This window comes from Equus asinus, chromosome X (genome assembly GCF_041296235.1).
Source record: "Equus asinus isolate D_3611 breed Donkey chromosome X, EquAss-T2T_v2, whole genome shotgun sequence".
Taxonomy (NCBI): domain Eukaryota; kingdom Metazoa; phylum Chordata; class Mammalia; order Perissodactyla; family Equidae; genus Equus; species Equus asinus.
This window is the reverse complement of record NC_091820.1, coordinates 16714935-16732968: the sequence shown is the minus strand read 5'-3', so window position 1 is coordinate 16732968 and position 18034 is coordinate 16714935. Positions and strand designations below refer to the sequence as shown.

The 18034-nt window shown below is 34.6% G+C and overlaps 1 protein-coding gene across 7 annotated transcripts in view; it reads right to left on the bottom strand.

Moving 5' to 3' along the window:
- The window catches only part of CNKSR2 (connector enhancer of kinase suppressor of Ras 2), a 257093-nt gene that overhangs the window by 222087 nt on the left and 16972 nt on the right, over positions 1-18034 (bottom strand). The window lies entirely within an intron of this gene.

Here is an 18034-nt window from a genome sequence, read left to right as displayed (position 1 = left end):
GAAAAGGGCAAACCTTGATGATCCAACTTTACCTCCGGAGACACAGCCAAGCTTGGCTTACCTCAGCCTCGGGCTTCCCTTAATACTCTTGATTTCTTCAGATTTAAATCTGGTTCCTAAATCAATAACTGTCTGTTCCTTATAATTCTACCACAGCACAGACCTCTATATTATCTTTCTCTGACCAACTAGCTTGCTCAGCTAAGGAATTCCTCTCTTCCTGTCCCCAATATCAAGATCTGCACTCCACTGCTTTTCCAATTCCTGATACCAACCTTCCATTTATCCATTCAACAAATATTTATCAAATACCTAGTTATGAGCTAGGCATTATTCTGGGGGATATGAATAAAAAGGTGAACAGAAAAAGACATGGTCGCTTGCTTCATGGTGCTAATAGTTTACTGGGAAAGAAGCACACTAAGTAAACAATCACACAAGCAATCCCGACAAGTAAATTGAAGGGAAGGAACAGTACCTTTGCATGGTGCTCCAAAAGCCTATAATAGGATTGGACCAAATCAAAGAGACCAAGAGTAGGTTTTCTGGGAGAAGTGTGGCAAGAACTGAGGTCTAGATGAATGGCAGTCAACTAGGCAAAGAGGAAGGAAAGAGCATCAGACCCTGGAAACAGCAAAGACCCCGGGGTGGGAGACAGGACTAAAAGTGTGAGGCACTGAAAGAAGGCCAGCATGACTAAAGGCTGCGTTCAGACCTTTGTTCTGAAAAGCTCTCTGGCTTCCATGTGTAGAACAGTGACTTGTGGCCAGTTTGCCTTTTGCCAAAGAAAGAATCATCTCTGGCAGGAACTAATCTTCCTGCTTAGCACCTTCACTTTGTCAGCTATTCCAGCTATGTGAGTTGAAACATGCAGCTTTTGCAAACGTCCTTTCTTTGCCCATTTTATTCCTCCATGTCTGTCTACAATCCCCTTACTCTCCTAGTAAATGGAAGGGAAGGAAAAGACCTACAAGTGGAACCTATTTCGTATGTTATTTAGAACTATATCCATGATTTCCTGTATAACAAATCACACAGTAGAAAAATGTGATAAAAGGTGGAAATATTGTTTAAATGGTGATTCTAGAAAAACAGTATGGTAATAGAGAGGTAAAAAACTGCCTTTAGAAGTTACAACCGATACTTTAATTCAGACACATATAACTCATTAATTCTGACTGAAATAACTTCCACAAAAGAAAACTCTAGCATAAAAGTAACTGCAGAAACAAAGGGCCCTATCCACTGTTAAACCCAATCTCAAAACATCTCTTATGATCCTTCACTAATACAAAACAAATCTTATTCAGCATTTCAAATCCACTGTTTGGAGGCTCCTCCACTGTTACACACACACAGACATTTCCCCACTATAAATAAATGTCAGTAGTATTAACTATTCATTCATTTCACAGGGTCAAGCAAAAAAGAAACTTTTGGTGTTTTAAAATTTTCAGACTCCTAAAACAAGCTCTAAAATATTGGGCCGAATTTAATTTTCAGTCAACATGTATCTTCCATCTAGTGTTTATATCACTTAGTTTTACTGAATATCAAAATTAAAATAAAGCTATGAATTTTGACCTTTTAACACAAAGTTAAAATGTATTCATAAGAATTTTATTTTTAGGATAAAAAGAATTCTACATTTATCCCACAGCCATTTCTGGGTTGTCTAATAAAAACACGTGGTGATATTGAATTTTAAATGTTTTCCTTCACGTATCAGAATCAATACATAACACCATACAATTACATTAAAAGCCAAATAATTTTTATTAGCCTACGATGTAAATTTTACTTGACCTAGAAAAACAGGCTATTTGGAGGGGCTGATTTTTTTCCCCTAAAATTCATAAGACATCCTCAAAATAATTTTAATAATTATAACTCAAAACAATGTCAGTTTTCCATTGCTTCTCAAACTTCATGTGCATACAAAACATCTGAGGATCTGATTAAACTGTAGATTCTGATTCAGCTGGTCTGGGGTGGGGCCTGAGATTTTGTATTTCTAACAAGCTCCCAAGTAACAAGGGACATTACTAGAGCAATGCTTGTCAGAAACAAAAAGAGATTTGATTTTTTTTTCCTCAAGTGATGAGGTCATTATCAAAGAGGATAATAACGATGACTAGTAATGCACATAAACAGACACAAGCAGGCTTATGTTGCTAAATATCTAGCCATGTCCTTTACGGGCTTACCAGTCCCAATTAGGAAATATATTTATAATGATACCCAAGGATCAACAAATATTTGTCATAAATTTATAAATCATAAAGGAACAATTTCTCATATTGTAAGCTAGACAAATTATTTTAACTAAGTGAAAAGAAAAAGGCTATACCAAATTAACTGTAATTATGCTTATTCAAATAAGTCCCTAATTGCATGTTTTAGGACAGGTATTTAGACAACGTCCTAATTTTCCAAAACGTGAAGTCAATGAGAAATTCACCAGCCTAAATGAGCACAATTAGTCTCATCTTTCACAACATTGTTACCATCAATTATAAAAGAGTGCAGTGGAAATTCTTCAAAAAAAGGGGAAAAGAAACCACAAACAATACAAACTCATGCTCCTTATCATTAAGCATTTCTCAAAGAGCTTCTAAAATATGAGAATCCTCAAATATTTCTCATAATTTCTCTCTGCTCATAAAATTCTCCTTCATCATGAGAACATTCTACTGCAGTCACAGTCTCCTAGGGATGTGGGCTTTCTCCTCTGCCAAACTGCTTTCCCCTTGTCCCCTCCAGGTGCCAAATTCCTGCATGTGGGTCAGAATCAGAAATACTGGAAAATAAGGAAGGAGGAAAAAGTTCTACAGAGAGGCATACGAATCAGGGGTAGGGGTGGGGGCGGGACGGAGAATAGGAGAGAGGACATCAGTCTTGGCTAATACTGTGTCAAGGAAACAATTTGACAGGCCCACTTTTTAAAAAATCTTGCACTCACTCCTGACCGCAAAGACAACATCGCTTCTCTAGTCACAAATTAACCTCCATAACATCTGTTTCTTAGCAAATTGCAAGTGCCTGCCAGGAATTTAAGAATTAACTTTTAGATGACATTTGCAAAGTTCCAAGTCATAATTTAATCCTAGATTCATATTGTTGGCGACCCAATAGTTAATGGAGCTTAATGTTCTTGTGATTCTTCTGATTAAATTACTGCTCCAAAGCCTAGTTTCACAGGCAGCAGTTTATAAGAGAAAGACACATGGACATCATCTTCACTCAGTTCTCAGAATTTAAAAACTGTCTAACATGAAATGTAATTTAAGGTCACTAGATACTGATGTCACATGAGAAGACAGTTTTTTTTTAAATTACCTCCAAAAGACAAAGAATAATCAATCAGCTCTTCTAGGGAAAGGAGACTAAGCAGCAAAGGAAAAAAAAAAAAAAGAATGTGGGGGTTGGAGAGGTTAGGGCAAGGGAAAATACCCAACACATGTAATGAGTTTATATTATGCAAAGTACTACCCAAAAACCTCTGAGCTTGGCTCAACAAGAGCGTATTCACTCATCCTCCTATGAGAGGTCCCTCACTGCCTAAAAGCAGCTGTGCAAACAATCTTTTGGCAAGCTTTTATTTCAATTCAATCTCAACTCTCCATTGGTGAATTTCAATGAAAAGACCCTGAGGGATGCAAGATTTGCATACATATAAATATACTACCACTGACTGCAACACAGGCCTATACTCAAGACAGCTGTAAATCAACCTGTGAAAGGAACCAAGCACTTAACCAAGAGTCATCTTGAGAAGCCACAAACTAAGAGCTATTTCCTGCACTGTTCTGCACATGTTATAAATATTAAAAGAAAAACTGTGATAAGCATTACAGATAATCCTGGTGAAAGCTACAGAAATATTGGCAGATGTTTCTAAATGTATATGAGAAAGACTAATATCAACTCTTTCTATTTTAATTTTGTAGTTAAGTCAAAACTGCTCCTTTCCCAAGGCAATAGTTCACTACTCATAACTTTTAACTGCAGGCTACTGAATTCAAGGTATTTTTCCAGAAATGGAAAAATTTTTGAAGGAACCTAGAGTGAATAAGAATTTTTCATTTCAAGAGAGAAAATATGAAACATACTAAAATATGTAACAATGCAAGAAAACCTACAATTACTTTTTTATTGCCAGCAGCCTCCCAGGAAACATGTTCTCTTTGGTTACAGCATCACAGACTAAAAGTCATTTAGGAAGAAAGTGTGATTCATTCACTAATGAAAAAGGCAACTTTAAGTTCCTGTTAAAGTTTTGGACACCTTTAGTTATGAACAAAGCACTCTGATCCTGACCTCCCAGTGCTATAATCCAAAAAATGGTAAAGAATTCAAAATGGAACCTTGAATTTCTATTCAAAACTGAGTCATGTCATCTCAGGAAAGTTTTATATATAAAAAGCTGATTTCATTACTTTTCACAGCAATCTCAAATCTTGACAAAAAGAAGGAGGAAAACAACCAAAATTATTTCTGCTTGAATAGGAGGGGCATGCAGTTGGTGACAATCTTATAAAAAACACAACAATGGGGGGAAAAAAGAAAAACAAACTAAAAAATGATAAAAGTCTACCACAGGAAACAGAATAGACCTAATCTGAAAAAACCGGTCCTCTCTGGAAGGAAATATGGCCCATGTGTGTCCACCGTAACTACCCCAATGCTCTACCATGGCATCTTTTCTCCAACACATACGGTGTATACCAGCCTTGAAGTTAACTAGTTCAACCTTGGGAAGCTAATATATATACTGGGGGCATTTCGTCTGGAATAAGATTTCTTTCTTTATCCATCATTTCAACCTTCTAATAATTTTTAAGAGTACAACGCTAACTACAGTTTTACATTTGCTTCAAAACATCTCACAGCTCTTAGATTTATTTTAGAAATAAAGTTCTAATCTATGTTCCACAACTAAAAGTCTTAGCAGAGTCCGTCAAATGGGAAAAGAGTAGTGTTACTCTATGACTATGACCTAGTAAAGCCACAAAATCAAAAGGTGTTACAATGAGGAGCAGAACCAAGGAAACTTTTCAATTTATGGTTCTTATACAGTTTGATCACTAGGAAAAAAGAAAGATAACACTTATCTTATGTTTTTACAAACAGGCATTACGTTAGCAATAGGATTAATATTCCTCGCATATTTGGAAAGACTGCCAAGCGGTATTCCAAATCACTATCTCTATAAACTGAAGAGACACATGAAACTGACTCTCCTACTCCCATCTCTTGTCTTGACACCAAAGAATGGAGGAGATCAGAAACAGTGGAATACTCTTTACTCCAGCTGGGAGTGGTCCAATGGTCTCACCTCTCCACTTCTTTATTCTCAGAGGCTTGTTTTATGAATTTCCAGAGGAATAGAAAAAACTGTTTTCAGGAAATTTCTACATAACGGGGGCACATAGTTAGATGCCCTAATGGTTCAATAATTAAAATGTTAATAGTATCATCACTATATATAAATAAACTGAAATCAACTGAAAATAGAATTAAACATTTTAAAGCTAAAATTATACTTTTATTATAAAATCTGAAAGCAAGTTACTTGATAAACTAAGTTACTAAGTAAAAATATGTAGAAATCATCCTCAACAGAAATTCGCTTCCTAGAAAATAGGAAGCTAAATCCTTAAGCCTTAGAGACCACTAAGGATCATTTCCTTAAACTAACTTTTCTAAACCAACTGTTAGTATTTATATAAATATAGGATATTTATTTTTTAATTACAAAATTTAATTACAAACTTAAAAGTTAATATATCAATTAACCAGACCTTGTCAAATGCAGAGACACATTTAGAACAATTCAGAATCATATGATAACATAAAACTGAAACTCAAGAAGCATTCTAAGGTCAAGAACGTTTAACATTGAGCAGTGGCCCTAGCCAACACAAAAAGGCAAGAAAAATCAGAGAGTTACAAATATTAAGAGAAAAAACTATCAACACATCCACAACAATTGCCTACTTAAAAAATTCAAGAAAATCAACTGAAAAACTATTAGAACAATAAGCAAGTTTATTAAAGTGGCCAAATATAAGAGCAGTATGCAATAACTCCCCTATACACAGCAAAACCCATTACAAAATGTAATAAAAAAATTCCATTCACAATAAGAATAAAAACAACACACTACTTAGGAACAAATCTAACAAGAAACGCAGAAAACATTTATTTTTTAAAAAGTTATCAAATTTCACTGAAGGATATAAAAGAAGATCCAAGTAAGTAAAAAAGGACACACACATTCCTGGATGAGGAGACCCAAAAGTGGATGGATATTAATTTTCCCCAAAGTAACTACAAATTCAATGCAGTCCCAGTCAAAATCCTAATGGGATTTTTTGTATGTGATACTTGACAAACTGAATCTGAATTTCACATGAAAAGAAAAATGAGCAATAAGCAAGAAATATTTGCAAAAGCATAACATTGGGGGAGGTCTTGCCATTCAGATAGCAAACATTCTATAAAGCAACATTAATTCAAAACTGCACTGAAATAGAAAACACACAAATGAACCAAATAAAGAGAATCCAGAAACAGATCTATCCATGTGAATCTTAGTTTACATTATTGAGGCTTATCGTTTTAATTTTTTATAAAGTTGGCATTTTAAGTAAGCAGGGGGAAAAGACAGACTACCCAATATGTTGTATTAGAACTAGCTATCCATTTGGGAAAAATATAAAGTCATATCCGTTCTTTATATATTGTACTTTAAAAATTGTTTCCATATTGACAGGCTAAGGTTTAAAAAAACGAATGGAACAAAACACAGGACAAAGTTTTAAGAACAGTGGGATGGAAAATGTAGCCACAGACGGGGGGAAGAAAACGACAAATATGGCTACATTAAAATTTAAATATTTTCCTGATAAAAGACACTTACGGGACTTATTCAAACTACACACATAAGCCTTAGCTTCTGATAAAAAGTTCATCTTTCCTCTTTCTCCCTTTACTCCTTTAAGAAGCTAAGCTTCAGTGAGTTTCTTATAGAAGTGTGTTGTATCTCTTGCGTATGAATCCCAGAATTGGTCTTTTTTCCTTTCAAGGCAAATTCCCTGAAAGGTTATTGATTAAGTGCACTGATTCTTTCAACTAATTAAGCTATTCTTGCAATCTAGTTTACTTTATGTACATGTCCCTGCATGTTTCTATTTATGAATATAGAAGCTGCAAAGAAAAGACCCTATGTGGAATAGTATGTTACATAAAGCTATTTTCTGGAAGAAGCTATTTAAAATGTACCACAATTTACCCTTTGTTCTGACAAGCAGCATGTGGTTTAAGTGAAATATAGCTGCTGTATAAAGAATAGAAATTCAGGGGGATTGGCACCGTAGCCGAATGGTTAAGTTCGGCGCGCTCCACTTTGGCGGCCCCAGGTTTCGCTGGTTTGGATCCTGGGCGCAGACGTGGGACCACTCAACAAGCCATGCTGAGGCGGCATCCCACATGCCACAACTAGAAGGACCCACAACTAAAATATACAACTATGTACTGGGGGGATTTGGGGAGAAAAAAGCAAAAAGAAAAAAAGAAGATTGGCAACAGTTGTTAGCTCAGGTGCCAATCTTTAAAAAAATAAAATAAAAATTCATATATTGGGGTCAATATAATGACCCTTATTTAGGATAAGATTATACATTTAATTTCAGATACTTAGTAAGACCAGGAATGGGACTATATGCCATTTTTGTATTTCCAGAACAGAACATAGTTCACAGAAGGTATTTAATACATGATTGTGTGATTAATCTGTTTTGTTTATTTTATAATTCAACAGAAATAAAGATACAAAAAAAAATTCAACAGAGATTTAAAGTTAGTTTTGTGAGGTTTCTTTAAATTTTATGTCAGATTTTCTCCTAAAACCTTTATGTAGTGAACAATCACGAGTTAACTCCTTTCTATCTATAATTCAACACTTATCAGCCATAATCACAAGTAGAATTTAGTATACTTTTCTGTCTCACCATCATGGAATCTGAGTTGCCTTTGATATTTTATGGAGTTAGTTGATAAAGTTCACGGAAAAAAAATTGAGGGTAGACTTGCTACTATTTACAAACATATCATGGTCATTGAGAGTCAGTCTATTCTTAAAGAAATACCAGTATGAATTCAGTTTCAACAGTGATGTTTTAAAAAAGAGAATACATGTACTGAGTACTAAGACTGAGAAAAAAGAAGGAGAACTGATTTCCCCTGTCCCTGTTGCCTGAGAATGAACACATCTGCAAAATGAGGGGGAAATGTGCCATTTTAAAAGGAAATTTCCCTATTGTACAAAAATTTTCTTCAAAAATGTAGCCCAAGGTAAAAATCTTGGGATTTTCTAGTACTTTTGTGGTTTCATTTTTTACATTTAGATCCCCAATCCATTTGGAGTTATTCTTGTGTATGGTACGAGGTATGGATCTAACTTTAACTTTACCATATAGTAAATTTCTTTACGTGCTGGGGTCTAGTTCTGGGCTTTCTAGTCTGTTCCACTGGTATATTTGTCTATTCATGGGCCAGCGCTATACTATTTTTATCATAGAGGCTTTATAATGTTTTAATACCGGGTAAAGGTAATCCCACCTTATAGTTTTTCTTTTTCAGTGTTTTGCTGGTTCTTCTTTTTTTTATAGGTTTGATGATTGATACACTCAATCATGAGCTTAAGGATTACACAGAATAATTTAAGAATTATGTCCTAAACATAATTAGGAGTGGTAAACCAAGCACAAAAAATTAAATTATGTCAAATAAATATGAAAATTTCACTATCTACTATTTCAGCATGATCTTCTATTTTAGCATAAATATTTAAGAGCTAACCAAATGTCAACTATTTTCATGTTCTGGATACTAAAACTACATTTTTATTTGTAAGATGTTGTAGTATAAGCTGTGTGCTCATTTGCCATTAAAATTTCAGATTAGTTGCTAGATTAAAAATGGAAAAACTATATAAACTTGTTAAGTTTTCTTTAAAAATATTTAATCTATTAAGTACCATCATAAATTCAAATATAGCCTTTGGCATAAGTATTTATAGTACCTGATCTAAACATGAACATAAAATCATTCTAAAATAGTAATGATTTGGTCTAATTCTCTCAATTTTTTTAGATAAGCGAAGCCAGAAATTTTATGAAGTTTCCTTTTACTTGCTTTAGTTTTCAACTCTATATCCCTACTTATCCAGTGCACCACATAGTTGTGCAGGTTGTGCACTGCAAACCTGCTTAACCATATATAGGATAGAGAAAAGCTAACAACTGAACGTGGCAGCCTGTTTTTGCCCTTTTTGTTATCAGAGTAAAAAATCACTTCGTCAAACTCAGCAGGTTGTCAGAGAACACAATTCTGACACCATCTACCCAGGTATTGCATCAGATTCCACTTGTAAAGGGCTCAGTCCCACAAGACCACCCTCTACTTCCACTTCAGAAGCTAATGGCAAGCCCAGTTTGTTACCTGTGCTTCTCACCGACCAGCTACAAACTGGATGTTCCAAGGACCCCCTCCAACTCAGGATGCCAATCGCAAGTCCAGGCTGTTACCTCCACTTTCGATCGACTGGCTATAAATCAGAGATTCCCACAACCCCCTCCTTCCTTGAGTTCGATTAATTTGCTTGAGCGGCTCATAGAACTCAGGAAACATTTTACTTACTAGATTACGGTTTATTATAAAAGGATATAACTCAGGAACAGCCAGATGGAAGAGATGCACAGGGCAGGGTATGGGGAAAGGGCATGGAGCTTCATTGCTCTCCTCAAGCAGGCCACTCTCCCCAAATCTCCATATACTCACCAACCCAGAAGTTTTCCAAACCTTGTCCTTTGGGGGTTTTTTGGAGGCTTCATTACATAGGCACAATTGATTAAATCACTGGCCACTGGTGATTGAGCTCAATCTCAAACCCCTTTCACCTCACCGGAGGTTGGGGGGTGGGGCTAAAGTTCCAACCCTCTAATCACATGGTTGGCTCCACTAGCAACCTGCCCCCATCCTTAGCTGCGGTACAAAGGTCACTTCATTAACATAACAAGATACTTTTATCGCTCTCATCACAGAGGAAATTCCAAGGGTTTATGGAGCTCTGTGTTAGAAACAGATGAAGACCAAATACATACTTCTTATTACATATCATACTCCCCAAACCTACAAGTGGTATTTGTCTGGCTTTGAAAAAGGCCAAAATGAATTATCTCTGAGCTAGATCTTAGTAGCTCACGTATCACCATTTTGGGTAAATGTTTATAAAGTTAGGTAAATATCAAGAAATATGAATCTATATTATTTCCAATTTTAAAACCCTCTATTTTTAACCACATAATATAAAATGTCAAAGGTTGCCGTGTACTCTTACAAATTTCAGCTATTCCAAGACTATCCTTTTAGTGGATTATCCAACCTCCTTACTTTTTCCTGATCATTTTCTTAACCCAGTTTTCTAAGCTCATTCATTCTAATACTATTAGTATTGCTAACATCCTGGCTTATATTAGAATTCCTAATTTAACAAATCACTGCTCAGAAAAGATACATCTTGGCCAAAAGGAACAAGCTTGAACAAGGTACAGCTTACGTTTAAATTCTAGAGTGTTCTTAAAAAGAAGGACTAAAGATTTTAAAACTGTATTTGTATACTTCTACCAGTGCAAAACACATGTAAGGAACTAAGGAAGTAATGACTAAAACATAAAAGTTCTTAAATGTTTCTTTCATCCATCCTTTCTTCTCATTCATAATGAATTCTCCAAATTTAGGAGAGTTTGCCCAAAATAGTTAAAATTTATTGGTTTAAAAACGATATTTTCATTATATATTTTGATCGGGTTTTTCCATTCAGGCAACAATCTTTGAACTTTCAGTCTACCAAAGAAAAGCTTTCAATAAAATGTTTAATTTATACAAACAGATAAAAGGGAAATCTCTGCTCTTGAAATCAAATAAAATGTTCTTTCTTAGGTCTTAAATGGGAGAACAAAAAGAAAAATATTCCTGGTCCTGCCCCTAAGTTTACATGAGACAGAAGTTCGAGAGTAGTAATATTAGATCAGGTTTTATTAGCTGGGGTGATTTCATTCATTTGTTCATTCGACAAATATTTATTGTACAGATGTGCCAGATACTATTCTTAAAGTCTTCTGGAACTCAGACAGTGCTAAGTCCGAATAAAATATTATATATAACCAAATGAAAATACGGGTAGTTCTACAACTCAGAATTATGACTCTTTTAACTGTTAGAACAGAGTTATCCAAGTATATTAAGGCATGAGCTGCATAATCAGAAATTTTTGTATGAGTAGGCCATGTCGAGTTGAGTGGTCCATTCATAGCAAAGAATCTTGATTCTGAATCAAACATAAACCAAGAGCTTATGGAATATTTATGTCTATTTTCATCTTCTCGGTACTCTTATTTTTCTCATTTCATTGTTTAATTTCACTGAAGTTAAACTGGAATAGAACAAAAAAATACCCGATTATTCACATTCAGTGTCAATTACAGTGATTGTAGGCTACTGGCATGACACTTGGTAGTAACAATAATAACCAATACTTTTCCAGTTCCTACAATGATCTTTGCATACATTATCACTCCCTGACTACAATCCCTCTTTTATAGCTGGTGTTGGTAATAATAATAATAGCCAATGTTTATTTAGAACCTACTGAGTACCAAAGAGTGAGGTATGTCTTTTACAAATAGATTACTTCATTTAAACCTCAATGCTCTTTAAGGTAGGTATTGTTGTTTCCTCATTTTATTTATTTATTTTTTAAGGTACGCTTTTTGTTGAGGAAGATTGGCCCTGAGCTAACATCTGTTGCCAATCTTCCTCTTTTTTTTTCCCTCCCCAAAGCCCCAGTACATAGTTGTGTATCCTAGTTGTACATCCTTCTAGTTCTTCTATGTGGGACACCACCTCAGCATGGCTTGATGAGCAGTGTATAGGTCCACACCCAGGATCTGAATCGGCAAACCCTGAACTGCAGAAGTGGAGTACGCAAACTTAACCACTATGCCACTGGGCCAGCCCCTTCTCATTTTAAAAAGGAGAAAACTGAAACTTAAAGAGGTCATTACATGCCCAAATCTATACAACCAATAAGTAGCAAAGCTGGAAGTTAAATCTAGGTATATTTGGCTTCAAAGTCCACATTTTCTCCACTCTAATATAGTTACTATTGGAATGATTTGTGTAATACAGTGACCAATAGAGCAGATGACTAGAGGTAGTTAGTTATACAGCGGTGATGGTGGACAGGCCTGATAGGAGTTCAAATTAATGTGATTAAATAATATTAAAAAATCTGACAAAACTTACAATGGGGACATTCTGATCACCTGAGCAAAAGAATAACTGCACTATCCTAAAAGGTTGTTATGGTAGACTCCAATGTTTAGAGCAACTTTTTAAAATATCTAATTATGTAGCAACACGTCGTATTCTACTATAAAAAATTAACCCACATACAAATAAAAATATTACCCAAACATACAGAATTAGCTCTGATATAATTAGCAAATTACATGTTTCAGGTAAGACTCCAAAGAGAGGAAAAAAATGTCTCTCAAACAAATTTCCTTTCATTTGAAGGATATACAATTAACTTTCATATAAAAAAAATAAGGTGTAACTTGAGGGTGTACATTTAAAAAAAGCCACTCAATCAAAGGTTTTCTTTGGTTTTATAAGGTGCTAATTTTAACCAAACTGACATTGATAGTCATAGTAGCAAAACACCCTAAAAGCATTCATGCTTTAAGGTTGTTTATTTGAGTAGGTGGAGGTGGGCAGTTTCCGTGGTTCCAAATTCTATTTGTATTTATCAGGGCAATCAACCAAGTTTTCTAATACTGTATTACTGTTCTGAAAAACTGCATAATACTTTAGATACACATACAAATTAAAAGTCCAGCAAATATCTAGACTAAATTAACAGCTGTATATCCACAGACAGACAGGAAAAAAACATTAAGGGTCATATTCCAATGTTGTCTGGGTTGTTGAAACTGGTTAACACATTAAAAAAATATGAAGAACAGGACTCAATTCTTTAGCTTTATAGTGGACACAGTGCTTTAGTTTTACCACGTCAAGTTATAATATAAATTTAGTTAAGTTTAAAACACAATTTCAAATTTGTGCAACAAGCATAACTAAATTAAGAATTCAAAACCGTTAGTTCAAAATAAGTCACAGACTTTAGATTTTATATTCCTTAACATTAATTTTTCCTGGGACTTAGATATTTGAGAAACACTTCAGTTACACCATGTGCCAGTTTGCCATTTGTCATGGAACATGAAGAGCCCAGGTGGTTGCCAATGATGCAAACTTTTCCTACTGGCCCTAGAAGTATGACTCAGTGCTTGTCCTGAGGTGACCATACTTCTTATGGTGGCAGGAAAAGTGCTCTTATTCCATCTTTGACAGCAGCTATCAGAAAATGTGCATTATGCCACAGTTCAGTCTCAAGTGATTAAGTTACATAATTTTGCCTTTCTTAAAGTATGACAAATCTTGAAAAACACAATACCTAAAAATTAACATGTAAAAGAAAGTAATTCCTAAAGAACAGTAAATGCCCTTAGAAAGAAATTTAGAATATAAACACACAATGGCATTTCAGTGGTAAAAGAAAAAGTACTTTACATTTTCATCTAGTTATTGAATACTTGACAGTGCACATAATACAACAGACCTACAGACACATTAAACTTGAAAAAAAATCCATTAATATGTTTGTTTCCATTTTGTTAAATACTTTTCTTTATTTAATCATTTTTCCCTATTTGGCATCCACATATTTATTAAAAAATAACTATCAGAGGGGCTGGCCTCGTGGCCAAGTGGTTAAGTTCGCGCGCTCCGCTGCAGGCGGCCCAGTGTTTCGTTGGTTCGAATCCTGGGTGCAGACATGGCACTGCTCATCGAACCACGCTGAGGCCGCGTCCCACATGCCACAACTAGAAGGACCCACAACGAAGAATATACAACTATGTACTGGGGGCTTTGGGGAGAAAAAGGAAAAAAATTTTAAAAAAAATCTTTAAACAAAATAAATATCAGAAATCTCACTATGGTCACATAGTTTATTTTCCTTATCAAATCATCACTGATAAAGGCAGATGTCATATTGCTATAGTTACTCCAATTTTAAACAAACAAATATTCTTTGAAATCAGAGATTCCAACTGTTGAGGCTTTAATTAACACTGAGACATAGGAATGTTGGAAAGAGAAAGGAATGAGAACAGTATAAATGATGCAATGTCTTCTATACATAGAATAAGGAAGCATTAAAATACATGCAAAGGAAGACATCAAAATAAGTAAGCTGTATGAACAAATTTTAAAATAATTCAGCGGCCTTAATCTTTTTTTTTTTTTCAAGATTTTATTTTTCCTTTTTTTCTCCCAAAAGCCCCCCAGTACATAGTTGTGTATTTTTAGTTGTGGGTCCTTCTAGTTGTGGCATGTGGGATGCCACCTCAGCATGGCTTGATGAGCGGTGCCATGTCTGCGCCCAGGATCCAAACCAACGAAACACTGGGCCATCAAGGCAGAGTGCGCGAACTTAACCACTCGGCCATGGAGCTGGCCCCAACCTTGATCTTTCAAACACACTTTTTTGATGTATCAAACATGGCTAGTGGTATTTGGTAGGGACCAACTTATATTCTATTATATTAATTCCACTAGTGTGAGTGAGGTTTCTTAAGTAATATAAAGAACAGAGTCAAAAATTATTCCACGTTTATGGTTTTAGATGCATGTATATTGTTCATAATTAAAATGGTAAATTATTAAAGTAAGTGAATTGTAATAGATTATTCTGCATAGCAAATCACTTATTCAGCTCTAAACAGACCATAAAATCTACTGTGTGTTCAGATTTGGGTTTAATCCTGTTGCACTGGACCACACTAACAATCTGCAAAGCCTTAGAAAATGAGATTTAAAATCACTGAGTCATAGCACACACAGATTAGAAGGCCGTCAGGAGAAGTTTTTCCAGCAGTTAATAGCATTTTAACTCCCTATAAATGGGGTTTGGCATTCTCAGAATCTTACATTTGATTATGATAAAATGAAATCTAAACCAAACATTCTTAATGAGAGGATTATTCTATGAAGTAGGCTTGCTGCATGTGTTAATCAAGATGTGCTCTCGCTTTGACATCAGCAATCAAAAGAATTCATTCTCTTTTTTTCCTAACAGAGATGTCCTCATAACAATGAAAAGATCTATGTAACATACTATTTCTGAGTTTTCATATATCGGGTTATTTGTCATACTAATTTTGCTACCAGAAAAATATGTGAACTTAGACAAGTCCTTTAACCTCTCTGAGCTCAGTTGCTTACATGTAATATAATAATGGAATAGGACCAAGAGATTTCTAAAAGTTCTTTCTGGTTTTAACTTTCTATCAATTCATCTCAGAGAACAAGAGTGCCAGTGTGTAGAGAAACTAAGCATGTTCTTTTATAAAAGAAATGTTACAGTTTTAACTAATGATGTGTTCCAATAATGCACACAAGAACTGTATTTCAGTTTGTGCTTCAAATTTGCCTATCAAGTATAATTAAAACCATAAACGTTAAAGGTCTATAAAAACATCTGTAAATTTTGCTAAGAATTTAAGGGACATACTTGTACTACATACATTATACAAATCTGTTTGATGCATTTACACGTATTTAGAAATAACTTATAGGACTACTGCATTACGCAGACCCTGATTTTTAAACTATGATTTAAAAACCAACACCAAGAACAAAAACTATTGGTTTTTTCAGATACTCTATATCAAGTTGCATGAACCACATACTCTAACTTATGTTTTCCTTGGTCTTGTAAGTACATTTGTAATTCATATGTGTATTTTTATATAGTAGGACTTTTCAGCCACCTGAAATTTTTTATCTTTTATTACCAAGGCGCAGGCAGAGAAAGAGTGTGAAGAGTTAAGACTATCCAAGGGGTTAGAAGATATCTGCTCAATGGCCTGCTTGCTAACTTGTAAGTTATTCGGTGGTGAAAGATTCTAGAAAAGGGAAAAGAAAGAAAAAAGGAAAAAGGAGAGAGATTTATAACCTACTATCTTAGGAATGTGCCAACCAGAATTTGTAAAGGTAATCTGGCACTAATGGCCTAGACTTGGGGGATTCAGATCCACCTAAAACATCAAAAATACACCTTCTGCTTTTGCTACATAGCAAGTTCTTAGGTAAAGCACATGCAGTTTTGTGCCTGGCATTTAATTTACAGAATAGAATAAAATTAAACCTAAAAATTCAGAAGGCCCAACTGTCACGAGGGGCCAGTACAGTAGATGTAAAGAAAATCAAGAATGCTTATCATTCATTGCTTCTAAAGCAAATACGAGAATGAATTAACAATTTAGACTCATAGAATCTCAGAGTTTTAAAGACCATATCACCCGACTTTCTTTTATAGCAAAGGAAACCAGATATCCAAATTATTTACCCAAGATAACTCCTATAGAAGTAGAGTTGTCTCAAGCACATGATCTCATTTTTTTAAAGCCATTCATTTAGTTTAACATTTACATGGTTTACAAAATAAGTTATAAATGGCTCAAGGTCAACCAAAAAAAAAAAAAAAACAAATCCAAATGGTCTTCAAAGTTTGAATGAAAGACTAAAATCTGGCATGTTGTTCTCTTTCACTTAGAAACATCAATATCAAAAAAAAGGAGAAAGTAACAAAAACAACAAAATCATGGTGAAAGATATTTCTCAAAAGCTTTAAAGTCAACAGTGTTATACTGTCATACCTATTAAAATGAGGTTCTTAATCAACTTCTATATTTTAAAAATTCTAAACCAAATTTTATATGTGAGTTGACATCATTTACACAAAGTGCATCAATGTTGGATCTACATAGCATTTTTCCAAGGAAAATACAAATGCAAGTCAAAATGTGAAACATACAGAGAAAAACAAAATTGCTGGTAATAAAAAAAAAAAAGCCAGCATAGTGTCTTTGGGAAAGTACACTTTCTATACAACATGGGAACTAATTTGTAGTCATAATGCTTCTCAATTGTCCTCAATCCAAATACCACTTGTGACACATGAATGAGAAAAGGCATTGTTTTGCCAGTGATTCTCTCTTGTTTTCAGTGATCCAAGCTCAAATGAATTGGTTCATTTGTGTCTTACAATTGACTGTTTCTCCTATGAAAAGTCAATATATTCTTATCACTTATTTAAGTGCTCATAAGGCGCTCTAGTGCTCATAAGTCCCTATCATTTTCATTGCACAGAGTCAGTGTTTAAGAATTTTGACCACCACGTACGTGCCTGTGATGATAAAACTCTTATATTCCAATCTTCCAACAAAGCCTGAGAAATGAAATTTCAATGATCATGAACCTTTTCGTAAAAAAATGCTGATAAGTACAAGGAACCATGATATGCAGAGTCTACTCCTGAGATGAGGTTTATATTGGTTCAGACTTAGCCACAGAAGGTGAAGCCATCAACAGCAATGCCTTAGGTCTTTTATATTGAGTTCCCTGGTAGGAAGAGTGAGATATACCATTCTAACAATTAGGCTGAATTACTTAAGTGATCATTTGATTCAAATAAGAAAAAAACCGTCTGGAGAGAAATGTTCCAATAAAGCTGTTAGAGAAAAGCAGCTGCACAGAAAACAGAAGCTAGGAAGAGGGAGAGAGTTCTCAGGAGAGAGCCAGCCACCTAAAATTCATACTCCAGATACATTTTAAAATGAACATAATCTTTGTATGCTATATCTTAAGGCAAATATATGTGAGCTACATTCAGTAATTTATTTCTAAATTAGAATACCTTAAAAATTCTTTTCCATAAAGATAATTTTTAAATCCTGTTCAGTAATTAATAAACTATTTTTTGCCAGTGTCAAAATGTTACTGCATTTCTACTCAGACTACATATTAATGAAATATTCTTCAGAATTTTCTGTAC